Source organism: Palaemon carinicauda, chromosome 1, assembly GCF_036898095.1.
Source record: "Palaemon carinicauda isolate YSFRI2023 chromosome 1, ASM3689809v2, whole genome shotgun sequence".
Lineage (NCBI taxonomy): Eukaryota > Metazoa > Arthropoda > Malacostraca > Decapoda > Palaemonidae > Palaemon > Palaemon carinicauda.
In genome coordinates this window covers 236,381,562-236,409,137 of record NC_090725.1, presented here as the reverse complement: position 1 = coordinate 236,409,137, position 27,576 = coordinate 236,381,562, and the positions used below count along the sequence as shown (strand labels likewise).

The 27,576-nt window shown below is 44.1% G+C and overlaps 1 protein-coding gene and 1 pseudogene across 2 annotated transcripts in view; both read left to right on the top strand.

The window, feature by feature from the left end:
• The window catches only part of LOC137654454 (KICSTOR complex protein kaptin-like), a 270,757-nt gene that overhangs the window by 138,360 nt on the left and 104,821 nt on the right, over positions 1-27,576 (top strand). The window lies entirely within an intron of this gene.
• On the top strand, positions 17,199-17,317 carry LOC137658934 (5S ribosomal RNA; annotated as a pseudogene).

Below are 27,576 nucleotides of genomic sequence, written 5' to 3'. Positions count from 1 at the left end.
AAAACTAAAGTGTGGTGGTCTATGTCTGAGTTCGACCATCTCTTGAAAGGCATATTTAGGGCTTTTGAAGTGTTTAACTTTTTGGACTGGTCTCTGGGAGCCATGGGAAGGAAAGTGTCGGAAGGGCACTGACACTAGTAACCTCATTCAACTAATGTCGTGTATGGACAATTCAGTTAGGGACGGTTCAAACGAGTTGGCTGTCCTATTCACAGCCGGAGTGGTGAAGAAGAGGGCAACTATGTGTTCTTTCCTCTCTATGGGGGTCACCCCTTTTCAGTGATCGGGGTTACTTTTTGTGCCACTGTCTTCCACACTATTCCCGCAAGAGTTGGTAGGGGAAGTTGCCCCTGCGCTGACCCAGAAGGCTGCCCACGATCTGGTTGCCAATACAGCTAGAAAGGTGCTGCCCACTTCTTTTCCTTCCCGTAAACCCAAGGAAAGGTACTTCATTTTCACGATCCACTCAGCCCTTTCGTGGTAAACCTGCCGGAAGAGGTAACTTCAGGTCCGACGGGAAGAAGTCCAAGAAAAGAGGAGCTAAGTCCAGTCGAGGCAGAGTCTGACTGCCCTCTCCTTCAGACAGCAGTAGGGGCCAGGCTGAATTACTTCTGGCAGGCCTGGGAGAGGAGAGGAGCGGACCCTTGGTCCGTTCTTGTTTTAAAGGAAGGATACAAAATCCCATTCTCATCAAAACCTCCGTTAGCCACAGATCCTATGGATCTCTCGCCCAAATACAGGGAAGGACCAAAGAAGCAAGCCATGCGGCTTCAGATGTCTCTTTTGCAGGAGAAAAAAGCGATACAGTAGAGAGGGTGCGGGACTTAAAATCGCCAGGGTTTTACAACCGGTTGTTCTTAGTACCCAAGAGTTCGGGGGAATGGAGACCAGTTCTGGATGTAAGTGCCCTCAACAACTACTTCCAGAATTCGAAGTTCACCATGGAAACTCAGAAAACTGTGCTTGCAGCAGTAAGGAAGGGTGACTGGAGGGTATCATTGGACCTCCAGGACGCTTACTTCCATGTCCCAATACATCCCAGCTGCAGACGTTATCTGAGGTTCGTGTACGGGAAGGAAGTCTCCCAGTTCCGGGCCTTATGTTTCGGTCTCAGCACAACTCCTCTGGTATTCACGAAGATCATGCTGAATGTGGCGAGCATGCTACACTCAAGGGGCATCAGAGCCTCCCTGTACTTGGACGATTGTCTTATAAGAGCCCCTCAGCCTATCGCTGTTTGAAGGACCTGCAGCTGACATTGAATTTGTCAAAGGAATTAGGACTCCTAGTGAGTTCGCAGAAGTCGCAGCTGACTCCATCCCAGAAGATTCTTTATTTGGGGATGGAGATTCACGTCGCCTGCAAGGATTCAATCAGCTCTCCTAAAACTTCGGGCCTTTATAAAAAAGGACGTCAGTTCGGTGAGAGAGTGGATGAGTGCTGGGGACCCTCTCGTCACTGGAAAAGTTTGTGTCACTGGGGAGGTTGCACTTACGCCCCCTTCAATTTCATCTCAATTCTCATTGGAAGAAAGGGGACAGTCTCGACAGGGAAAGTATTCCCATTACGAATCCCATGAGAACACACCTTCAGTGGTGGAACAACGAGCACAGACTTCAGGAGGGCCTCTCGTTGGAGAAAAAGAGCCTAGACCTCGTGTTGTTTTCCGACGCCTCAAACTCGGGGTGGGGAGCAACCTTAGGAAAGGAAGAGATCTCAGGTCTGTGGACAAAGGAGCAAGAAAATCTCCATATCAATCAAAAGGAGCTTTTAGCAGTGCATTTGGCCCTCAAAGGCTTCGAGAAACTAGTCCTAGGCTCTGGCTTATATAGCGAAGCAAGGCAGGACCCACTCGAAGTCTCTTTACGAGATAGCAAGACCTCTTCTCGTATGGGCGGAGGAAAGGAAAGTTACCTTATTGACGCGGTTTATTCAGGGAGTCAAGAACGTAAGTGCGGACAGACTCAGCAGGAGAAACCAGGTTCTCCCCACAGAGTGGACATTGCACCTAGACGTTTGCAAGAGACTGTGGCGGATATGGGGTCGTCCCCTCGTAGACCTGTTTGCATCCTCGAAGACGAAGAGGCTGGAGATATATTGCTCGCCAGTGCCAGATCTCGAGGCAACTAACATAGACGCGTTCCTGTTGGATTGGTCACACATGGATGTGTACGCATTCCCACCTTTCAAAATCCTGTACAAGGTGCTACAGAAGTTCGTGTCTCACGAGGGAACCAGGATGACCCTAGTGGCTCCTTTCTGGCCATCAAGAAGTTGGTTTACAGAGGTACTGGAATGGATGGTGGATGTTCCGAGAAGCCTACCGTTAAGAGCAGATCTTCTCAAACAACCTCACTTGGCAAGAAACCACCTAAACCTCCGAGCTCTACGTCTGACTGCCTTCAGACTATCGAAAAACTCGCATGATCTAGAGGATTTTCGAAGGAGGCAGCCAAGGCTATTGCAAGAGCAAGGAGGACTTCTACTATCAGGGTGTATCAGTCCAAGTGGGAGATATTCAGAGAATGGTGTAGAGCTAACTCGGTTTCTTCATCCAGTACCTCTATAGCACAGATTGCCGATTTCTTCTTAGATCTTAGAAATAAGCATAACTTTTCTTCCTCGACTATCAAGGGGTACAGAAGTATGCTGGCAGCTGTCTTTAAACACAGAGATTTGGACCTCTCCAACAATAAAGACCTACAGGATCTTCTTAGGTCTTTTGAAACTTCTAAGAAAAGACAACAAGAATCGCCTGCCTGGAATGTTGATGTTGTTCTTAAATTCCTCATGAGTGACATATTTGAGCCTTTGCACTCGGCCTTTTTTAAAGACTTAACCTTTTAGACTCTGTTCTTGGTTAGTTTAGCCACGGCTAACAGAGTCAGTGAGGTTCACACTTTGAGCAAGAACATTGGTTTCCGAGACGGGAAAGCCATATGCTCCTTACAGCTTGATTTTTTGGCCAAGAATGAATGTCCTTCCCATCCATGGCCTAAGTCTTTTGAGATTGCTAATCTCTATGATGTAGTGGGTGAAGAGTTGGAGAAGGTGCTCTGCCCTGTTAGAGCACTAAGGTTCTATTTAGACAAAACAAAGAATTTGAGAGGGAACTCAGAGGCTCTTTGGTGTGCAGTAAAGAAACCTTCACTGCCTATGTCTAAGAACGCCTTATCCTTTTTTATAAGGCTCTTGATTAGAGAGGCTCACACCCAGTGTGGGGAGGCGGACCTTAAGCTGCTCTAGGTTAAGATGCACGAAGTTAGAGCCGTAGCTACTTCGGTGGCTTTTAAACAAAATCGTTCTCTGCAAAGCATAATGGATACAACTTTTTGGAGAAGTAATTCTGTATTCGCATCCCATTATTTGAAACGTGTCCAGACTCTTTATGAGGACTGCTACACCTTGGGTCCATTCATGGCGGCGAATGCAGTTGTAGGTGAAGGATCTACCACTACGTTTCCCTAATTCCTAGTATCCTTTTCTTTCTTTTGGAACTTGTATAGTTTTTATGGTTTCATGTGGCAATTGGTCAATAGTCTTCCGCAATCTTTTGTTTGGTCAGGTGGTCATTTTGTTCCTTGAGTGCACCCGGAACAAGGGTATTAGTTGAGGTCCTGTCATGTTATAGGTTATGGCACCGTTTGACAGCTCCTAGAGATCATCAGCCCCCTGGGTGGACCGCTGGATCTCCTAAGGATAGCAGACAGAATGAGGCAGAGAACCATTGCAGTCAGCTTCCTTATAAGGTATGAACCTCTTCAGTTGATATATTTAACTCTTAAGTGAAATTCCAATTACGTTGCTGTCTCTGACCCACCACCAAGGGTGTCAATCAGCCATTCTTATATAACTAGTGGGTAAGTTTTATGTTTAAAAATGATATTTTCATAAAATAAATTTTTGAACAAACTTACCCGCTGGTTATATTAGTTACAATCCCACCCTCCTCCCCTCTAGAGACCAAGGGGCATGGAAGGTCTGAAGTGCTTGGAATAGTTCGGCCTGTCTACCGCGAGGGCGCTAGTATACACCTGGCATATCTGCGATAGCCGCGAGATTTTGAATTTCTGCCGGGTGTCCAGGGATTTTAGCCATTCTTATATAACCAGCGGTTAAGTACTGTATGTTCAAAAATTTATTTTATTATGAAAATATAATTTTCCATCTTTCAAAGTTTCTTCAATTCTTGAACCAGCCTTCCTTACTCTCTTCACTTCTTTCCAAAACTTCTTCTTATTCTCTTCATATGAATGACCCAATCCCTGACCCCACCTCAGGTCAGCTGCCCTCTTTGCCTCACTTACCTTGCGCTTTACTTCCACATTTTTCTCTCTATATCTTTCATACTTCTCTACACTATTACTCTGCAGCCATTCTTCAAAAGCCCTCTTTTACTCTTCCACTTTTACCTTCACTCCTTCATTCCACAATTCACTGCCCCTTCCTCATTCTGCCTCCAACAAACTTCTTGCCACGCATATTACTTGCAATCCCAATAAAATTTCCTTTTACTAACTTCCACTCCTCTTCTAATTTACCAGTTTCACTTACTTTCACTTCGTCATATGCCATTTTCAACCTTTCTTGATAGGAAATAATTTATTTTAATGTTGTTACACTTCTTAAGATATTTTATTTTTCCTTGTTTCCTTTCCTCACTGTGCTATTTACCCTGTTGGAACCCCTGGGCTTATAGCATCCTGCTTTTCCAACTAGAGTTGTAGCTTAGCAAGTAATAATAATAATAATCATAATCATAATAATAGATGGTAGGCATAAAGCCTATAGAATTTGGTATAATTTTTAAGTATATTACTTATCATTCTTAATGATACTGTAATCTTAATTGCTCATTTTGATATTAGCCACGTTTGGTGTTGATGGTAGGGCAAAAGCTTATAGAATTTGGTATAATTTTGCTTGATTCTCTTCGTAGGGAAACTTTTTGCGATACAACGGACTATCGGCGGTACCCCCTTCTTCATCATCATCTCTTCCTACGCCTTTTGACGCAAAGGGCCTCGGTTAGATTTAGTCAGTCATCTCTATCTTGAGCTTTTAATTCAATACTTCTCCAATCATCTCCTACTTCGTGTTTCATAGTCCTCATTTCTGGGTCGATCTGTGACGGCCGGTGAAAAGGGTCCTTCTTTACACTTTTCTAATATAAATCTTCCAAATATACTAGAGAAAGATAAAAGCATGGAATGCAGAGGTTACAACCCTCGCGCGATCACCTTGTGGGTGTCGTGTATTTAACAAGGGCGTGTGAAAACCACTATTCACAGGCTGTCTTCCATTTAGATAATCCCTTCATCAAAGGGGAGGGCCGTGACAGGCCCTAGAGAATACAGTTGGACTACCCCACCGACACCTACTACTCGCGCTCTCCAGGTCATCCTTCTGTTTTGGACTTGCCCGCAAAGTCTTAATATTTTTGTGCTCGGTGTTTTTGCAAGTGATTGTCGTTAATTCAACATGACTGACGCTGCTACTTCACCTTTACCAATGTTAAGTACCATAGTTTGTTTTGACAATTTTTTAGTACCGGGCATTTGTTCTCTTTCCAGTAATGTGGATTTTAATTTTGGAAGAGGCTTGGCCGTCCTCGGTGACGGCAGCCATTTTGGTTTTGTTCGATTCGGTAGTTTTTCAAGCTAATATTGCCCATCTGGTACTCTGGCATTTGTTCTCTTTCCAGTAATGTGGATTTTAATTTTGGAAGAGGCTTGGCCGTCCTCGGTGACGGCAGCCATTTTGGTTTTGTTCGATTCGGTAGTTTTTCAAGTTAATATTGCCCATCTGGTACTCTGTCGAAGGAAGTACTTCGATTTCTCGACAACCTGTGATTTCGGGTCAATCTCCAAAAGTCTCGCCTGCAACCATCAGGCCACTTAGAATGGTTAGACATTCAGTGGGACCTTTCGAAGAACACGTTGTCTCTCCCTTCCAAAAAGTAAGAGGAATAGCTTCCAAGATCAAGAATTTTCTCAAACACAAACAGCTGTCCAGAAGAACCTTAGAAAGTATCATCGGCCTTCTCCAATTCACTTCGATAACAAAAATTCAAAGACATCAATCGAGTTTGGAGAAAGAGAGCTACAGTACCTTTAAGAGACAAGGTCTCGAAGATCCCCTCTGTCTTGAAAATGAGACTACGCCCATGGTCCGAACCGAAGAACCTCTCCAAATCGGTTCCTCTACAATTCCCACCTCCACAAGAGACATTCCATACAGCCGCGCCTCTAAGGGGGTGGGGGGATTACTCCGAACATCAGATGTTTCAGGGGTCTTGGTCACCCGCCATGAAACAGACCCATATCAATGTTCTCGAAGCCATGGCAGTGTTCTTGACCCTGAAGAGACTCTCTCCTCCGAGGTCAAGCCACATCAGAGTAGTGTCAGCCAGCACAGACGTAGTACACTGCGTCAACAGGGGAGGATCCAAGTCACCCAACCTGAATCGGATCCTGGTCAATATCTTCGCCTGGCCAACAGAAAAGAACTGGATCCTGTCAGTAACTCACCTTGCGGGAGTCCAGAATGTGAGAGCGGACTCACTAGCCAGGACGAAACCACTGGAGTCAGAATGGTCTCTAGACATAATTTCATTCCGGTGGATACTCAGGAACCATTAGAAGAAGGTTTGCCTATTTCCCCCAGTGAATCTTCTAATGAGACTTTTACACAAACTACTCTCCTTCCGGGGGGCAGTGGCTTTAGTACCACCTCACTGGCCAAGAACAGTTGGTTTCCTCTCCTCCTCGAGTTGAAACTCCGTCCCTTCCGGATTCCGTTCCCCAAACTGACTTAAGTAATCCAAACTCACTGTGTCAGATTGCTCAAGAATAGCCAAAACTGACTTTGTGGACTACAGGAAGTTTGCAGCTCATAGAGACGCGAACATTGAACCGGAAATCGATCTCTTCATCGAATCAGACAAAAGGGACTCGACAATTCGCCAATATGATTCGGCCGTTAACAACTAGCAGATTCCTTAAGAGTTCAGACCATACTCGTATGTCTCCGAATATAGACATCTCTTTCTTGAGGTTCTTATTTGGCAAAGGCCTAACAGTTAGCACTTTAACCACCATCAAGTCAGCTTTGAAGAAGATCTTCCTTGTTAGGTTTAACATTAACCTAGCAATTCCTATTTCTCATCTATTCCAAAAACATGTGCTAGGCTTTGACCGGTTCGGCCACAAAAGGACTCTAGTCTATGAACGGTGTCCTCAAAACTTGCGCCGGACACGGACAATGAATCCTGCTCTTATCACTCTTCTTAGGAAGATTTTATTTCTAACGGCTTTGGCCTCAGGTGATGGAATATCAGAACTAGCAGCTCTCTCACGAACCCGGAAAACATAGATTTCCTCCCTTCAGCCGAAGAACTCCTTTCTCCAGACAATGCTTTCCTAGCTAAGAAATGAGTATCCGCAAAATAGGTGCTCCCCTCGGAAAATTATTCTTCTTCCCCAGGATCTTTTCTCTGTTCAGTCACTACTCTCAAGCCCTTTTTTAGCTAGAACTGCCACCCGCTCGTCTGGCCCCTTGGTTATCGCGGAACAAGGAGGTACTATTTCCATTCACGGTATCAGGCAACAAATCCTCTACTTCTTTAAACATACTAATCCGGAATCATTTCCCCAGGCTCATGATATACGGACAGTAGATACCTACATCAATTACTTCCAGAACAGGGACTTTGATGATTTTTAAAAAATATACGGGTTGGAAATCCCCTATGGTTGTCAAACGCCACTATCTATAGATCTTACAGGTCCTTAAATACCCGACGATGGCAGCGGGGAGCCTTTTCCCTCTCCATTAATCTCTGCTTCTTCCTTTCTTCCATCTCTTCTCTTCTCCCTCCTACCCGCCACTCACACCACGTCGCCACTCTCCTGGGTAGTTCGTTAGCCCTATGATATTTGCCACGTTTAATTCCTATGGTTTAACTGTTATTGTAGTTACCGTTCCTTTAAGGTTTAGATATGCTTAGACATGTAAGGTTTCATGCCTTTTGCGATTCGACACTCAGTTGATTCCTTGTCGTCTTAGTTATTTAGCCTTACGCTCCCTATGTAATTTGGCTAGTTGGTAATTGGACGTTTCTTTCATTATTATATTATATTATTGTCGTACATGGTGATTGTATTCTCCGCATTATGTTATTACTTTATTGGGCTTGGAAGGCATTCTCTGGTACATTTTCACCGGCCGTCACAGATCGACCCAGAAAAGGGATTTTGACGAAGGAAAAATCTATTTCTGGGGAGAGACCTGTGACGCCCGGTGAAACCCTTCCCGGTTATTTTTGTACGGACCCACCCTTTCCTTGCCAAGCCATATGTTCTTGCAGAAGGATGACCTGGAGAGCGCGAGTAGTAGGTGTCGGTGGGGTAGTCCAACTGTATTCTCTAGGGCCTGTCACGGCCCTCCCCTTTGATGAAGGGATTATCTAAATGGAAGCCAGCCTGTGAATAGTGGTTTTCACACGCCCTTGTTAAATACACGACACCCACAAGGTGATCGCGCGAGGGTTGTAACCTCTGCATTCCATGCTTTTATCTTTCTCTAGTATATTGGGAAGATTTATATTAGAAATGTGTAAAGAAGGACCCTTTTCACCGGGCGTCACAGGTCTCTCCCCAGAAATAAATTTTTCCTTCGTCAAAATCCCTTTTATGTAGGCCTGGGTCTTCCAACTCTTCTAGTTCCTTGTGGACCCCAGCTGAACGTTTCGTAAACTTTCTCTCTTGGCGAGTGCGAAGAGCATGCCCAAACCATCTCCATCTACCCCTCATCATGATCTCATCCTCATATGGCACTCGAGTAATCTCTCCTATAGTTTCATTTCTAATCCTGTCCTGCCATTTAACTCCCAATATCATTCTGAGGGCTTTGTTCTCAAATCTAGTAAATCTATTGGAGATTGTTTCATTGTCATGCCATGACTTGTCCATAGAATAACACCAGTCTCACTAAGCTGAAAAATAATCTGATTTTTATATGTAATTTCAGGCGATTTGATTTCCAAATTTTACTTAACCTAGCCATTGTCTGATTTGCTTTTTTCAATCTCTCAATAAACTCTAATTCTAAAGAACCTGTATTGGAGATCTCATAGTTCCAAAATACTTAAAGGATTCTACCTCATTAATCCTCTCTCCTTCTAATGATATTTCATCTTCCATTGCACACTCCATTCTCATCATCTGTCTTCCTTCTATTTATCTTGAGCCCAACCTCCTGTGATATTTCATGCCTTTTGATAAGCAAGCATTGTAAATCCTTTGGTGTTCTGCTAACAAGGAAAGCATCATTAGCATACTCTAGGTCTGCTAAATTCCTATCACCAATCCAGTCCAATACTTCTCCACCATCTCTGACTATTCTACGCATTACAAAATCCATGAGGAAGATAAACAGAATAGGTGACAACACATTCCCTTGGAGTACTCCGCTGTTCACTGGAAATTCATTTGATAAGACTCCATTAACATTAACTTTGCACTTGCTATGCTCATGAACAGACTTAATCAAATTTACATATTTAAGAGGAATTCCATAATAACGCAGGACTCTCTACAAAATAGGCCGGTGCACACTATCAAAGGCTTTTTCATAGTCCATAAATGCCATCAAAACGGGATTTCTATATTCTACGCATTGCTGTACAACATGGCTCAAAATTAAAATTTGGTCTGTGGATCTTCTACCTTTTTTGAATCCTGCTTGTTCATTTCTGTTTATCATCAATCTTACTCTCCAGTCTATTTAGAATAAGCATACAGTCAAGCCTCATTATTCGCAATAGGTTACAGACACAGTCGTAATAAGCGAAAATTTGCGAATAAATGTTACACTTGGGGGGGGGGGGGGCCTAGCTCCTAACAAAGTCACTGCTCTTTACCACAAGCGGGTGCTTGAGTTGATGATTAACACAGTAAATACTGCCTAATAGTTTTAATTTGGTTTCTACAACAGTTTTTAATTATATGTACAGTGTACAGAACATTTGCACACATGTACACCACGTACTGGACACAGTAAGGTTACAGTACAGTATTGTGATAAGGTCAAGTTTACAGATTCGTCATCATCACCTTACTGTTCTGTATAGGAAAAGTTGTTCCTATCTAGTAATACTCTACTGTAACCTAATACTCACTGATACTGTAGTGTATATTATTGCAATATATGTACAGTAATATTACTACAGTACAGCTTAACTGTACTTACTGTTAATGTTCGTTGTTTTCGTTCAGATGACTGTAGCCTTCGCCGCTAGCATGACGCAATTTCTTATGTGTTGTCTCTTGTGCAGTATGTTACTGTATATCTATACTTTCTTAAACAGAAATACAGCTTATTGTATAAACAAAAACCTTAAATATCGCGATAATAATTGTTTCTTTTGAATAAAACAAAAACATTGCATTTGATTACTTTTCAACAGTTAATCTCTCTCTCTCTCTCTCTCTCTCTCTCTCTCTCTCTCTCTCTCTCTCTCTCTCTCTCTCTCTCTCTCTCTCAATATTCGATTTTGTTTCAGAAGCATTATTGCATTCTAGAAAATTACTATAATTTAAATAGTTAATTGTGCTTTAATAAAACATTTATGTACTTTTGTTTTAAATTGCAGGTGTGTTTTATCAATCTAAGTATTTTGGGTGCCGTGATTAGATCAGCTGAGCTAGTCACGGCGCACAGAGCTAATCGCGGCACACAAAATACTTAGATTGATAAAGTACACCTGAAATTTAAAACAAAAGTACATAAATATTTTATCAAAGCACAATTAATTATTCAAATAATCGTAATTTTCTAGAATGCAATACTGTAATGCCTAGGAAAAGAAATTGAATAGAGAGAGAGAGAGAGAGAGAGAGAGAGAGAGAGAGAGAGAGAGAGAGAGAGAGAGAGAGAGAGAGAGAGAGAGAGAGAGAGAGAGAGAGAGAGAGAGAGAGAGAGAGAGAGATATCAGGTGTTGAAAATTAATCGAATGCACTATTTTTGTTTTGTTTATTTAAAAGAAACAATTAGTATCGAGGTATTTAGGGTTTTAGTTTATAAAGTAAGATGTATATCTGTTTAAGAAAGTATAGAGTATACAGTAACATACTGTACTGTGCAAGAGACAACACATAAGAAGTTGGGTAGTGGCGTAGGTTACAAGTCGTCTTAGCAAATCAATAACAAAGAGTATTGTGTATACTATTTCTCAACTTATTCAAAACATTTAGTATTACATAAGCAATGATTTGTTATAATCTATCATAATTTTCTTATATGCATTTATAACTAATTACAGTAATACCTCGACTTACGAGTGTCCCAACTTATGAGAAATTTGAGATACGAGGAAAGTTTCGAGCAAATTTTTGTCCCGAGATACAAGACAAATTTGAGATACAAGGATACGAGACGGTTCCCTATGCAGTCGCTAGGTGGCCGAGTATACAAGAGGCTGTTCACAAGGACAGTATCGCTCGCTCTTTCCCGTCGGATCTCCGTTGCATAAAGTTATCTCCGAGCAGCGGCTGTAGTGTTTGCATTTTTACGTGTTTTTTGCATTAATCAGTATAGAATTAAGTGAATAAGCAATGGGTCCAAAGCAAGCGAGTACAAACAAGGGTAGTGAAGAGAAAAAGCGTATGATGACAATCGAGATAAAGCATGAAATACAGTAATCGAAAAACATGAGAGTGGTGTACGAGTGACTGAGCTGGCTCGCCAATATGAGAGGAGTACAGCAACAATATGTACCATCCTCAAGCAGAAGGATGCTATAAAGAAGAAAATCAGAGACATGTTAGCGAAGTGACAGGAGTTTTCTGATTTTATGGAAAAGAGGTACCTGGACAAGTTGGCGTGTAGTTATGCATGAGCCTTTTGTGACGACACTTGTGTACGTCATTTTTGTAAAATTTTGAAGGGGAGACAAAAGCAAACATCCCTAGATAGGTTCCTTTTAAAAAGGCCGGCAAAAAGTGAAGGTGAAAGTGGGTCAAAAAGCGTGGCAAAAAGAGCCAAGCCGGAAGAAGAAAAGTAAAAAAATTAAAATGAAAACAAAATTTTAATTAAGTTTAGTGTAACGTAAGATTAACATTTATTTTTAAATGTGTATACAGTAAGCTAATTTCATTTGAGTTAAATTTAAAGTTGTTCCGTAACCGAAATACAAACCACACTATTTACATTGGGTTTACCTTTTAGCGTAGCTGAAATGGCGAGCCATTAGAATTTAACGAGGGTGTATTACCCCCGCGCTAGTTAGCGGGGGGGTAGGGGAGTGGTAGCTAGCTACCCCTCCCCCCCTCACACACCGGTGAAGCTCTCTTTCACTTTTGGCTCGAATCTGGACAGACGTCTCTGTCTTTGTCCTCGCTTGGCAGCCATTGTTTGTTTTGTCTTTACTTAATCACTTACTTTTCTTTTACTCAATATACTGTATATGTAAACATTTTTTCATGTTTGTATATATATTTGAGTATAGAAATCAGTAAGTTTCCTTTTCAGAGTTTGTGTTTGTGTGTGTAGTGTACGATATCTCCGTGGAGCCCTCGGCAGTTTAGGCCACCACGGTGTAATTTTATGGGTTGCGATCGAGTTTGACTTCAGTCTTTCTCTCTCTCTCTCTTGAGGTCGTTCACCCTTTTACTACGTTACTACGCCTTTTGTAGCTTCCTTCCCGTGTGGGGGGGGTTGCTACGCCGTACGTTTTATCTCGATTAGTTTTTGAATCTAATTGTATTTGTTGATTTTTCAGCTTTGTAGAACGATTCCTTTCGGGGTTTTCGTTCTTTCTTTAGTGTTCATTCATTTTTAAATTACTTAATTACATAGTTACATAATTATAATTGTTATAATTCTGTTTTGGTTACAGCTCTCCTTCCGTGAGTGTAAGTGGTTGTGAGGGCACGTGCCTGTTGTGTAATTCTTGTGTTCCTTTCCCTCGGGATTCCTCTTCAGAGCCTTCCCATGGGAATGAATGTGTACTAATGATTTTTGTTTTATTTTTTTACAGTTACCGATCTAGTTCGTTTCTGTAATATGGCAACGGTGTGAGCTGTCTTGTTGAGGCCTGGGGATTCGGCTGTTGCTGCCTCCCCTATGGATTTTCGTCAGGGGCGTGTCTCCTTCTACTGGAAGTACTCCCGTGACGATTGACAGCTCTCCAGTTCATTTCAGAACTCTCAGGAGGCTCGCCTCCTTGGGTGGGTAACTTTCCTTCCGAGGGAAGTTTTTTCTGTCCAGGCTTGAGTTTTTCCCCTTTTTGGGGGGTTCTTCTCTTGCCTTTTTTTTTTCGTGCGACTATGCTCTTGGTGCTGAGCGGTCGCACCTGCAGTTTCGCTCAAGGGGCTGGGCAACTGCAGGAGCCCCTCTTCGGAGGATTGCTCCTTTTAGGTCACTGGCTGACCAGTCTCTTCTACGAAGTGTTTCTCTTTCGTTCGCGAGAGAGCACACTCATAGAGACTCCTCTTCGGAGGATTCTTCTGCTGTTGTTGCTGTTGGCCTCCTTCGCCGTAAGGCTCACCGTCCGCCTCGTCGTAAGGGCCTCCCATCTCCCTATAAGGGTGCTAAGAGGCGCCTTTTTGAATCTCCGTATGCAGCCTACAACTCCTTCTTGATCTTCCGCCCCTGGTGCAGATGGACAGCAGTCTGACCTCGTCTTCCCGACAGACAACGGTCTTCCGACGGACATCAGTTTCCCGGCGGACAGACAACGGTCTTCCGACGGACATCAGTCTCCCGACGGACAACGATCCCTTCGGGGCAAAGGGTTGCCTCCCACGGGGGTTCTTCCCCTGCGTGTCAGGGTTCCCCTGCGCGCCCTTCTGCTGTGTTCTCTCCTGCTCAGTGTTAGCGCACAGGCGCTCTCCTGCTCCTGCTCAGTGTTAGCGCACAGGCGCTCTCCTGCTCATCAGCGCTTTCCTGATCACTAGCGCTCTCCTGTACGCCAGCGCTCTCCTGTTCGTCAGCGCTCTCCTGTTCGTCAGCGCTCTCATGATGATCATCTCTGCTGTTCCTGTTGGTTCCTGTTACGCCCCCTGTGCGCCCACGTTCGCCCTCGCGATCTAGAACTTCGGTTCAGGTCTTGGTCAAGGACTCCACGCGTTGCCTTCTGCTCGCCAGCGATCACCAGCTCGCCAGCGACCTTAGACGCGTCAATGTTCACCTGCTCGTCATCGATCTCCTACGCGTTGCCTTCTGCTCGCCAGCGATCACCAGCTCGCCAGCGACCTTAGACGCGTCAATGTTCACCTGCTCGTCATCGATCTCCTACGCGTCAACTATCGCCATCGATCTGCCACGCGTGTCAGTTCCTGAACACCATCAGTAGCGATCTAGCGCTCGCCTGCTGTGGACCACGATCTCCGGTAGCTGAGTCTTGCCATAGATCTTCCTCCTGCTCGCCAGCGCTCACCTTTACTTCTGTCCTTCTGTGCGACAGCTTTCTTCAATCGCCAGGGCACATCTGCGCTCCCTTTTTTGCCACGCACCAATGGGCGCCAACACGGTTTTCTGACCGTCTAGGATCGCCTGATTAACAGCTTGCTTCAGCGCTCACCTTCCTGATGCACCTGCGCGCTAACCATCACTAGTCTCTCTCGCGTTGGCAATCGCCTACGCGCCCGCGCGATTCTTCACCTGCGCGCTAGCGTTTTGTTAACGCACCACCGCTCGCCAACGCGCCGTCGCGCCATCGCTTGCCGACGCGCCATTGCTTGCCAATGCGCCTTCACTCTCCTACGGGCTATCGCTCGCCGGAACGCGCCATCGCTCGTCAATGCGCCATCGCCCGCCTACGAGTTATCGGTCTCCCGACCGCCTGCGCTCACCCGTGCGCCCACGTGCCTGCGCATCCACACGCCCACGTGCCCGCGCCACCGCAGGCCCACGTGCCTGCACGCCTACGCTCATGCGCGACCGCGCACATGCTCTCCAATGTTCGCCCGCGCGCGAACCAAAGGTGTTCCGTCGCGCGGACGGACGGTGTTCCGTCGCGCGGACGGACGGTGTTCCGTCGCGCGGACGGACGGTGTTCCGTCGCGCGGACGGACGGTGTTCCGTCGCGCGGACGGACGGTGTTCCGTCGCGCGGACGGACGGTGTTCCGTCGCGCGGACCGACGGTGTTCCGTCGCGCGGACGGACGGTGTTCCGTCGCGCGGACCGACGGTGTTCCGTCGCGCGGACCGACGGTGTTCCGTCGCGCGGACCGACGGTGTTCCGTCGCGCGGACCGACGGTGTTCCGTCGCGCGGACGGACGGTGTTCCGTCGCGCGGACCGACGGTGTTCCGTCGCGCGGACCGACGGTGTTCCGTCGCGCGGACCGACGGTGTTCCGTCGCGCGGACCGACGGTGTTCCGTCGCGCGGACCGACGGTGTTCCGTCGCGCGGACCGACGGTGTTCCGTCGCGCGGGACCGACGGTGTTCCGTCGCGCGGACCGTCGGTATTTCTTCGCGCGAACGTCGGCTTAATTCTTGCAGTATCCATTGCTCGCCTATGGGTTATCGCTCGCTGACCACCAGCTCTCGCCCTCCTTCTGCGCTCCTTCGCTCACCTTCGTTTGCGTTCCTGCATCCCCGCGCATGGGCGCTTCCACGTTCGCCCACGCGCAAACCATTGATTCCCTTTGGGGTTTCGCAGCATGGCCAGCCTGGCGAGTCTTCTGGAGCGTATTTCCAGATCACGGCCTCACCCCGTAAACGCAGAGCATGGCACATGCAAGAACAGGAAGAATCTTCAAGGAGGTCTGAGCAACATTCTTCTTTCCAGAACCTGGGTTAGCCCTTCCCCGTCATTCCCTGGAGGGGTTTTTGCCGGGGGACTTTCCGTTCGAGATTTCTCCATCGGCCAAGGGGTGACTGGTTTACCCCTTCCTCTTCTCCATCTCGTGAAAGGGGCTTACCAGGTCCTTTCCCTCCTCAGTTGTGACCCGAGATTTTGTTCAAGGAAGCTACAGGAAGGTCATGGGTACTTTCCTCCTCTCGGGCTCAAGCACCTTGGCGTTTCGTCATCAAGTATCGAACTTGCGGGCAAGCTCGATGTTGGACCATCTGGACGCAATGACCGAGGGCTTCCTTTCGGGTGTCTCATCCGTGGATGTCGACAACCTCAGACACCCTTCCATCCTTGAGAAGAGTTTGTTTGTGCCCAAGGACAGAGACATAGACAGTTGTGCGGAGGAAGTCGACTTCCGTTTTCACTCCTCCAATGCGCTTTCTTCCAGACCCTGCAGGGCTCCAGCGCCTCTTTCTTTCAGCCACGTCGGCCTAAGTTATCGGACTGGCTACGACAACTGAGACAAGGTGTCCAATAGCAGTTCCCTCCTGTCGGGAACAGGTGGCACGGGAGGCTCTCCCGGGGGGGCATAGTCCTAGAGGGAGCAGCAGAGTTCACGAACTCTAGGATTGGCACCCCCCCCTTGCAGGTTTCACGCTGGGAGGATGCCTAAGGTTACTCATCCGGATGACAGCTTCCCGATGCCCATTCCTGCACGATCTCTCTGATCAGCCAAGGATGTCGCGCCTGCCGTCTCTGTCAGCGAATTCAGTGTCTCTAAACCTCTATGCCATAGGGTCGGCAAGAGTTTTGCCCGTTTGGGCAGAATGATCCATGCCTTAGGAGAAGGTCCTCCATAGGATCGTCGACGGCTTCACCCCCGGTTTCTTCAGTCGATCCTTTCTTGTAAGGAAGTATCTGAGACGGGAGTTCCGTAGTCGACCTCTCAGCCCTGATCAAGTTTGTCGAACAAACTTTGTCCAGCGTGGAACAGCAGAATCGATCAGACTGGTAACGAGGCGACAGGACTCCTTAGGCCCTGGATCGGAAGGACGGGTACTTTCAGTTTCCATTCCATCCATCTTCCAGGAAGCTCGTGGAATTCAGCCTAGACTACAGGTATTCCTGCTTAAGATGCAGTGTGGCGATCCCGCCGTGGCATCGCAGGTTTTTTTCCCCAGAGAACTCTCCCTGCTTTCCTCATGGCCGCTCAGGTGCAGGCTTCCGCCTCCTTCGCCTTTTGGAGGTCTGGTCAACTCCGGTAGGCTTGGGTTCGACCTTCTTCAGCGCCGGGACAAGCTTCCGGATGCTTACCATGAGTGTGGGTTCATGGTATTTTGCTAGGAGCCTTCTCCTCTTCTGCCTCAACATCTGGAGTATCTAGCCATGATATTGAGTCAACGGCCTTACCACGTTGGAAACCCCGCTTATCGTCCGTCCAGCGAGGTTAAGCAACGTCGGGTCTGGTCGGTACTTGGATGGGTGACCGCCTGGGGACATCAGATTCTGTTGCCGCCTCCTCCGAGCCTTCCCTTCAGTTGACTGTGGCAAGGCTGAGGAGAGTCGCAGTATCTGTTCTCAGTCAAGCAGAGCTTTCAGCCCTACCTTGGGACGTTTCCTAGTTCTCTTTTCCTCATTGACCCGTCTAAAGTTCCGAACGGTCGCCTCAGGATAAGTTCCCTGTGGGGCGGCCCAAGTTCCGGTGGTTTCAAAGCAACGATTAACCGGACTTTCTAACCCCTATGGGACCAGCGGAACGATTAGACCTGCAATGGGTGTTGACGTATGGAACCTCTTGATGGGAGTGGATATTCTCGTCCTTTCCCCACATTTTTTATGCTGTTCTCGGACTCGTCAAAGAAAAGGGGGGGGGGGGGGGGCATGTTCCGGTCCAGGCCTATGGTCAGGACCTGAAGGATACCTCTCCATCGTTCAGGCAGGCTTAGGGGCCGTAGTCTGGCCCCTCTACAGATCTTACAGCTCCTGCCGAGTCGCTCCGTGCGCGTCGACTAAATGGTACTGGCGTGTTCTAACCAGCAGGGGACGCATTTTCACACCTTCGCATCTTGCAGTAGAGATACTGAGATGATTTGAGATCCTCTCAATACCACCATCGGCTCTCTCATTCCGGGCAGAGGAATGTTCTCTCCGTCTATCCGAGCAGAGCCTCGTAGAGAGAGTGTACCTGGGGGTCTTTGTCCTTGAATAACCAGCAAGTCCTGGTCTGGGGGACCTGATCGCGACAGCTTGGAACCTCAAGCTTCCGCTGTTCTTCCCCCCAGTCTCAGACCCCGAGACTCTGGCAAGATGCATTCCGGTGATGGTGGGACAGCATCGACGCCTGCGTCTTCCCTCCTTTGTTGTCTGTTGAGAATGGGTCTCAACAAGACCAGGTTGTCTGTCAACCTTTCAATGGCCCTGAGAGCTCCACTGGGACTATGCGCAGAACGGTTTCCGGACCCTCTGCTTCCCCTGACGGAACTCCCGGGAGAGCTTCTCCCACGGCACAGGCTACTCGAACAACCACACTGCAACATCTTTCACGAGCCGGGGCGTCGCTTCGGCTTCATGCCTGGAGACACTACGCCTCCTCCTCAAGAAGAGACAACCTGCTACAGTTGCGGGACGGAGGTCGAGTCATCTGCGATAGTCATCCGCAGGGGTCTTCCAGGCAAAGTGGAGAGTCTTCGGTGGTTGGTGTCGTGGGAGATATACCTCTTCCCTTGAGGCCGCTTCTCCAGCAATAATGAACAGTTGCCTTTCGGCGGGAGGAAACTCCTTTCCGCTCTCGGCAATGAAGCCTGTCGCTCAGCCTTTCCCTGACCTTCAGGTTTAAAGGAATAACTTTTTCCTTCCCGCTGGACCTTTCTTTGCTCATGCGAAGCTGCGAACGTCCCTGCCCTAGTCGGAGTGAGACCTCCAACTTGGAGCATGGCTCGGACTTTTTAGTCCCTTAAGAAATCTTCTCAAGACCCTTTACGTCAGGCCTCTGATCGTTTTCCGTCTTGGGGCTCCTGCTCACTCTGGCCGCGGCCAGTGTGTAAGCAATCTTCTTGGTCTCTTACGACTCCGCCCTTTCTAAGGAATGGGGGAAGGCAACATTCAGGTTCGCTCCTGAGTTGTTGGCTAGACTCAGAATCTTGGGGTCCCGGCCCTTCGGTCCAATTCCTTCAAGATTTCGAGTCACCATTCTGTATCTGATGTCCCAAAACCTTCTCCTTCTTGCCAGTAAAGGAATCGAGAGGTTAGCTTTGGGAACAGCTGCAGTTTGTCCTCAGTTGCAGCCGGTTTGGGAGCACAAGAAGGACACGGGGGAGAGTCACCAGTATACCTCTTCAGCTCGGACTCGAGGACATTCATCTCGACCTGACTCCAGACCCTCCCCCGTCACGTCGCCCTACAGCACGATGTCGGATACATCGCAACGTCCCTCGCCTTCGAGTAATACTACTCTGTGACGCAGGTGCTACAAGCTGGAGTCTGGAAGCGTCTAATGATCTTCGCAGCCCGCTTCCTGCAGGGCGTGACCCACAGGAATTTCGATACGTTTTCTATCGCTCTGTGGTGGCTACACAACAGCTGGTCTAACCTCAGGCTCCTTTTTGGACAGGTAGCAGAAGGTTGAGGGCATTGTTATCAGGTTTTAGTCTGCATGAACGAAAGAAGTATGTCTGGCCCTTACTTCTTTCTTCATCATCCCCTCTACTGGGAAGCAGCATCCTGGTCTCTGCATAGCTGACCTCGAACCTCTGCAGGTAAACCATGCTTCCTTGTGTTCCGAGTATTGAGTCAATACTGTCGCGTCCCCCATACCCTGACGAGTTGGTATTGGGAACGTCCTAACCCAGAGTTCCTTCTGGAACTCCAGGTCAACTGCCTAGGACGAGTCACACTTCTTCCTTCACACACAAGCTTATGTAGGCCACACGGTTCCTTGCGGAGCAAGGAACTTGTGAGGTGCAGGGACTCCTTTTCTCGAGTGCGACTCACTCAGATTCTGAGTCCCCGGGTAAAGCCAAAGCCAGTATGGCTGGGGACTTTCCACCCTACCTAAGGGGTAAGTCACCCAACGTAAATAGCGTGGTTTGTATTTCGGTTACGGAACAAATGACAAATTCGAAGATAATTTGTATTTTTCCTAACCATACAAACCTTAGCTATTTACATATATTTGCCCGCCAGCCCTGTCCCCCAAGACAAGTCTTACCCCTAAGTGAAAGTGAGCTTCACCGGTGTGTGAGGGGGGGAGGGGTAGCTAGCTACCACTCCCCTACCCCCCCCCCCGCTAACTAGCGCGGGGGTAATACACCCTCGTTAAATTCTAATGGCTCGCCATTTCAGCTACGCTAAAAGGTAAACCCAATGTAAATAGCTAAGGTTTGTATGGTTAGGAAAAATACAAATTATCTTCGAATTTGTCTTTTTGTTATGTTACGTAGTGTTACAAAATGGATTTTGAAGCAAAGCGGAAAAATCTATTTTTAGGTGAGATAGCCATGTTGTCCTGATGGAAGGTTCATTTAGGCAGCTTTCTAAGGGATATTTGACTACAGTGATACTCCCAGAGAATTGACCACAGGTCTCCAGAATTCTAACTCTTGGCGCGAGTATCCTTAAATTAACTCTTAAGGATATCGCATAATATCAGGGGACATATTTCTTGATACGACACATGGCAATCTTCACCCCGAATAGCGTTTTGGCTCTGAGTGGGAAGAGTGGCAACTTTGAAGGGGAGCTGTCATCAAGATTACCCGGTGGATCCCCTCCCGGTACCACCCCGGTGAACTATTCCTTTTCTAGTTGCTAATTAAGCACGGTGTATCTCCCAACCGCTCTCGGTTTTGTTACTATTTCAAGTATTATTACTGTGCAATCTCCAGCATCTTCATCCTCTGGAAAGTTGAGTATTTAACCTTTCCTATGTATAATTTTTGGCTCCCTTCTCACAGTTAAATTCGCATAATTTAGATGTGTTTAGTGGAGCAGAGCCATCACCGGAGACGACCATTTCGGATCGCTGTCATACGCCATAAATGCTTTATTTAGTTAGTAGTACGACATCCAAGGTAATTAGATTTAATGAATTATAGCTATTTAGGCAATTTATACTAGTGAAGATAAGATTACACGTAATATTTCCTCTTCTGTTAAACGTTTCGATCGTATACGATAGGGCTTGTTGCCGTCAAGTCTCTCTCCTCCCCTTTCTCTCTCCCTCCTCCGCACACACAGCCATTAGATGCTACCGTCTGTCTCGAAGGTAAGAACTCCATAATAATGTCACATTTTATTGCAGATCATAACCAGTACAGTGAACCCTCGTTTATCGCGGTAGATAGGTTCCAGTCGCGGCCGCGATAGGTGAAAATCCGCGAAGTAGTGACACCATATTTACCTATTTATTCAACATGTATATTCAGACTTTTAAAACCTTCCCTTGTACGTAGTTCTGTTAACAAACTACCCTTTAATGTACAGAACACTTAATGCATGTACTACAGTACCCTAAACTAAAACAGGCACAAATATTAAAGGTGATTTTATATCATGCATTTCCTAAACACGCTAAAAAGCACGATAAAAAATGGCAACCAATGTTTTGTTTACATTTATCTCTGATCATAATGAAGAAACAAATTGAAGGTAGAGCTTTGCTTATTACCCAGACATATTTCCCATACTTTTCCCTTAGAACTACATCACATCTTCCTACTTTAGATATATATATATATATATATATATATATATATATATATATATATATATATATATATATATGTGTGTGTGTGTGTATATATATATATATTTATATGTATACACATATACATACCTACATATATACATAAATACATGCATACATATATATATATATATTACTGTATATATATGGCTTATGGAAAAAATCCGCGAAGTGGTGAATCCGCGATGGTCGAACCGCGAAGTAGCGAGGGTTCACTGTACATAGGTATTTGTTATTTTGTGAGCATAGGTTGTGAATTAGAACAATTAAAAACATGTTTTTCCACTGTAATATATTGTTTTTAGGTGTTTTTTCCAAGGGTGGGTAACCACATCATTAAAACATGAATATCATTAAACGTAATATCATCAACCCGGAGAATAAGAGGAGGCAGGAATAACTCGTGATCGTATAAAACGGAAAACGGGAAATCCACCTCCTCTACTCGAGCTTAATAAAGAAAACGAGAGAAGGGGTATCTCGTAACTGTAGTAACAGAAAACGAGCACTCTATGCTCACGCTCTCAAGGTTACATAATACAGAACCATAATCACACAATAATATGATAAGAATAATGATAAAATTGTAATAACCAAGAACGAAGAATAACGACAACGTAACAAATAAACATAAAGATATACGGTAGTCTAAAACGAGCACCTTCCTGAGGCGTGTACATAACTATAACAAAGACTAGATCGATATTCTTCGTCCAAATTGGACTTGCTAGCAAATAAATACCATAGTAAAAACCAATAATAAATAATGATAATAAAAATAGTCATAAAACGTAAGTGATATAACTTAGATGACAGAGTACCAGATGGACAATATCTACTTGAAAAACTACCGAATCGAACAAAACCAAAATGGCTGCCGTCACCGAGGACGGCCAAGCCTCTTCCAAAATTAAAATCCACATTACTGGAAAGAGAACAAATGCCCGGTACTGAAAAAAACTGTCAAAACAAACTATGGTACTTAACATTGGTAAAGGTGAAGTAGCAGCGTCAGTCATGTTGAATTAACGACAATCACTTGCAAAAACACCGAGCACAAAAAAAAATTACGACTTTGCGGGCAAGTCCAAAACAGAAGGATGACCTGGAGAGCGCGAGTAGTAGGTGTCGGGGGGGGTAGTCCAACTGTATTCTCTAGGGCCTGTCACGGCCCTCCCCTATGATGAAGGGATTATCTAAATGGAAGACAGCCTGTGAATAGTGGTTTTCACACGCCCTTGTTAAATACACGACACCCATAAGGTGATCGCGCGAGGGTAGTAACCTCTGCATTCCATGCTTTTATCTTTCTCTAGTATATTTGGAAGATTTATATTAGAAAAGTGTAAAGAAGGACCCTTTTCACCGGGCGTCACAGGTCTCTCTCCAGAAATAGATTTTTCCTTCGTCAAAATCCCTTATATGGGAAAAATTGATCCGAGATACGAGGGAATTGACATACGAGCTCGGGTCCCAGCATGCATTAAGCTCGTATCTCAAGGTATTACTGTACAGTATTAATTCTCTCCAATTCAGTGTCAGGATACCAGAAAACTTCAAATCATTCATATTCTCTCTCTCTCTCTCTCTCTCTCTCTCTCTCTCTCTCTCTCTCTCTCTCTCTCTCTCTCTCTCTCTCTCTCTCTCTCTCTCTCTCTCTCTCTCATAAATGAAATCTTTATTTCTTTGCTAAATCTATTGAGGCTTTATAATCAAGCACCACAGAGCTAAAAATTATGAAATATCATGCTTCAGCAACATGAATGAAACTCCGGTTAATGTTATGCAATTCAACTCAGTACAAGTAAATAAAATATGAAAGAAGTATTTCAAATAAAACTATTGGAATTAGTATGTTAATTGGAAAATGATAGATCAAGTAATAATTGTTTCTTTCAGTAATTATGAAACATCTGTCGGTAGCATGCCTTAATAATAAGGGAGTTATTTGATCCGAAAACTGAGGTTGAGTACGGACTACGCAGGGTTGATCAGCTGATTTGAATGTAAACAATGCATAAAATTATAATTCATTATATTTTTAACTATAGATATGATACTAAAATGTTAATACTACATGCATTATTATTGGGTACAGTTAAGGGAAACAACTGGGAGAGAGATGGACAAAACAATATGACAAAGAGAGGAGACAGGGGGGGGGGGGGTGTAGCCAAGTTCCTTCTCCTTGCATATTTCCTCTGCCACAACTACGCTAATTCAAATAAATTAGCGAAATCAATGAATTTTAGAAATGCGTGAAGAATGAATGAAAAATAGGAATGGGAATACGTGGAATGAGGGATAGGAAAGAGGTTTAGAATGATTAATAAGATGAAAATGACGAATGAATGCTAGAAAATAGAGGATGAATGAAATTGTGAAAATGAGAATCAAAAGAGTTGGAAAGATATGTTGTAGATGTGTATGGGAGAACAAAATAAATGTACGCAAGGGATTTGGGAAGGAATTGGGAAAAGGATTAAGGTTATAATAATAATAAGTGAAGGACAATAATAATGTGAAGGAGATATCATACTAATATGCATAAATACAATACTAAATTGTGAATATTACATGCAATATTATTGGATACAGTTAAGGGAAACAACAAGGAGAGAGAAGGACGAAACAATATGACAGAGACGAGACGGGGGGTGGGGTTGGATGGTAGCCAAGTTCCTTCTCCTTGCACATTTCTTCCGCCACATCTACGCTAATTCAAATAAATTAGCGAAATCAATGAATTTGGAAAATACGAGAAGGAATGAAAATTAGGAATGGGAATATGTGGAATGAGGGATAAGAAAGAGGTTTAGAACGATTAATTAGATGAAAATGACAAATGAATGCTAGAAAAGAGAGGATGAATGAAATCGCAAAAAAATAATGAGAATCAAAAGAGTTGGAAAGATATGTTGTAGATGTGTGTGGGAGAGCAAAGTAAATGTACGAAAGGGATTTGGGAAGGAATTAGGAAAAGGATTAAGGTTATAAAAAATAATAAGTGAAGGACAATAATGATGTGAAGGAGATATACTAATATGCATGATAGGTTATATCAGTGAGGTAATTCTGTGAAAGTGAATGGTCATATCTGTGGGATAATATCGTGAAAGTGAATACTGTATAGGTTGATGGACTACGCAGATTTGATCAGCTGATTTGAATGTAAACAATGCATGAGATTATAATTCGCTATGTTTTTAATTATAAATATGATACTAAAATGTGAATATGACATGCATTATTATTGGATAGTTAAGTGAAACACCAGTTTAATTAAAATCCGGTTTGTTTCAAATATAACTGTAATTTTTTACCACCGTAAATAGATACACAGTGTACACAGAGAGAGCTAGGACCAGCTGGGTGTAGAGATAGGTAGTAGCGTGCAGTGCTTTCAGTGTAAAGGAGCACGGGCTATTTGAAATCATGACCCAGCTGGAATTTTATTGCAATTTTTATTAGAATTTTTATTTAATAGGTATTGCATTGTTCTTGGCCATCCCAATGCTGTTGCCAACTGTTAGAAATCAAATTCTTAAGGTTGGATAAACAATCGTCACAAAGATTTTTTTCTTGGCCGCGAAAAAACGAAACCGCAAAGTAAGAAATTGCGATTAACGAGGTTTGATTGTACTATATATTTTCATAAGATTTGATGTAAGTGTTATGCCTCTGTAATTATTGCAATCAGTCAGGTCTCCTTTGTTTTCTATTTTCACCAACACTCTTAACTCCCATTCATCAGGTTTTGCCTCTTCAGGCCACATTCTACAAAATAATCTTGTAAGTAGTTTGGGAGTCAATTATTTTTTGGCCAGCATCATCTCAGCAGTTATTCCATAGTATCCTGGGGCTTTCCCTCTCTTTAGTCTTTTGAGGATAGCTTTGACTTCAAACACACTGAATTCATTCATGGGCACATCAAAGTCTGCATCAGCTTGAGGTATATCAGTCAAATTATTCCATTCATATCTCCTATTAATAACCTCACTAAAGTGTTCCATCCAACGTTGTCTTTCATCATCTTCTGTTGCTATAACAGAGCCATCTCTCTTTTTGATAGATATATGCTTCTTCTTTGCCCCAGTCTAGATTTCATTAATAATTCTATGAGCAATTCTTACACCGTAGCCAGCTCCTGAATTCATAGCATAGTCAGCCTCATCTGCTTTACTGTCTAAATATTCTCTCCAGTCATTTCTGGCTTTTCTTTTGACCTCACTATCATTACTAGAATACTTAGCATGCTCTACCTTGTAATTTTCAGTAGTTCCTCGAAAACTTTCAACAATCAATTTCTGTCGTTATCTCATTTTTATGGTATCCCAAGTATCATTTGATATCCATGGCTTTCTCCTTGTAACTGTGTGTCCCAAGACTTCACTACCATCTGACTGATATATGTTCTTAATATCACACCGTTCTTCATTAATTGCCTGTTCTTCGTCTCTTAAAGTCTCTAAAACCGCAAATCGATTCCTACATTCAATTGCAAATGTTTCTCTGTGCTCTTCTTCTAAAAGCTTAGTTGTATCAAACCTAGGTATTCCGTCTGTCTTTCTGTTGAGTGCTTTCAGTTTTAATTTTAGTGTGGCAATGCAGAGCTGGTGATCACTACCAATATCTGCACCTCTATAGCTTCTTACATTTCTCAGAGTCCTCCTTCTCTCTGTATTAATGGCAATGTGATCTATCTGATTTTTGTAATTGCCACATAGTGAAGTCCATGTATACCTGTGGATGTTCTTGTGTTGAAAATGAGTACCTCCAATGACAAGATTTTTTGCTGAACAGAAACTTATGAAATGTGCTCCATTTTCTCTTGCAACTTCCCCCTTATAAGTATGTTATTGTGAGATTCTACAGTACTGTACATGAGTAGAATACAAGACTGCAATGTGCCAATATAATTACCTACTATGAAGGAAAAAAACTAATACTATGAGAGAAAGACCCACGAAGCAGCAACAGATATAAATAAGTTATATCATTTCCTAAATGGTATAATAGGAAATGTAAATGAAAAAAGGCCCCCAGACGGGTCCAGTGAGCAGGAACTAGCAAATAATTTTCTATTATTTTTTAGAAATAAAATAGAAAATATAACTAGGGCATTTACAAATATATTCAACATCAGATTAGTGCTACACCAGATACACATAAAATTAACAAGATTCAATAATATAACACAAGATGATATCACCAGGATTATCAGGAGAGCAAAGAAAACAAATTGTGCGATCAATCCAATACTAATATATGAAGTAACTTGAGAAAAAAACTTTCCTACTCTAGCTGATATAATTAAAAGAATAGCCAATACAAGTATTGATGCATTAAAGTTTCCCAAATCTGAGAGAATGGCTATAGTTACACCGGTTCTGAAAAGTGCTCTAGTTTATCAGGAATTAAGCTTGTATAGACCTATTTCGAATCTATCCTTTATTTCAAAGTGCAAGAATATGTAACTCTTAAACAACTAATTAGTCACTTAGAAGTAGTAGCTTTGCCAGACAACCAGTCTGCTTACAGAAAATTATACTCTGCAGAGGCGGCTATCTGTTCTGTAGTAAATGATATGCTGGAAATGATAGATGAAAACTAATGTGCTGTTTTAATATTGCTCAATCTTAGTGCTGCTTTTGATACAGTTGTGCATGAACTGGTATTAAATTATATACAATCCATTGGTATTGAAGATCAAGCTTATGAATACATAAAAGACTACTTGGTTGACAAACTACCATTTGCAAATTGTAAACTCTTATTCATCATATGAACCATTAAACTGAGTGGTACCTCATGGGAGTGTACTAGGCCCAATTCTATTCTGTATCTATACTATTGGTCTGCTGAAAATAATGCGAAGGGATGGAGTGAAGTTCAAGCTATTTGCAGAGGATACACAATTTTACTTCTCCATACACGATAGAGACGATACTGAAATTAAATTGAATTATTGCCAGTGTTAGGGAATGGATGACAATCAAAATACTAAAATTAAATGAAAATAAAAGTGAGT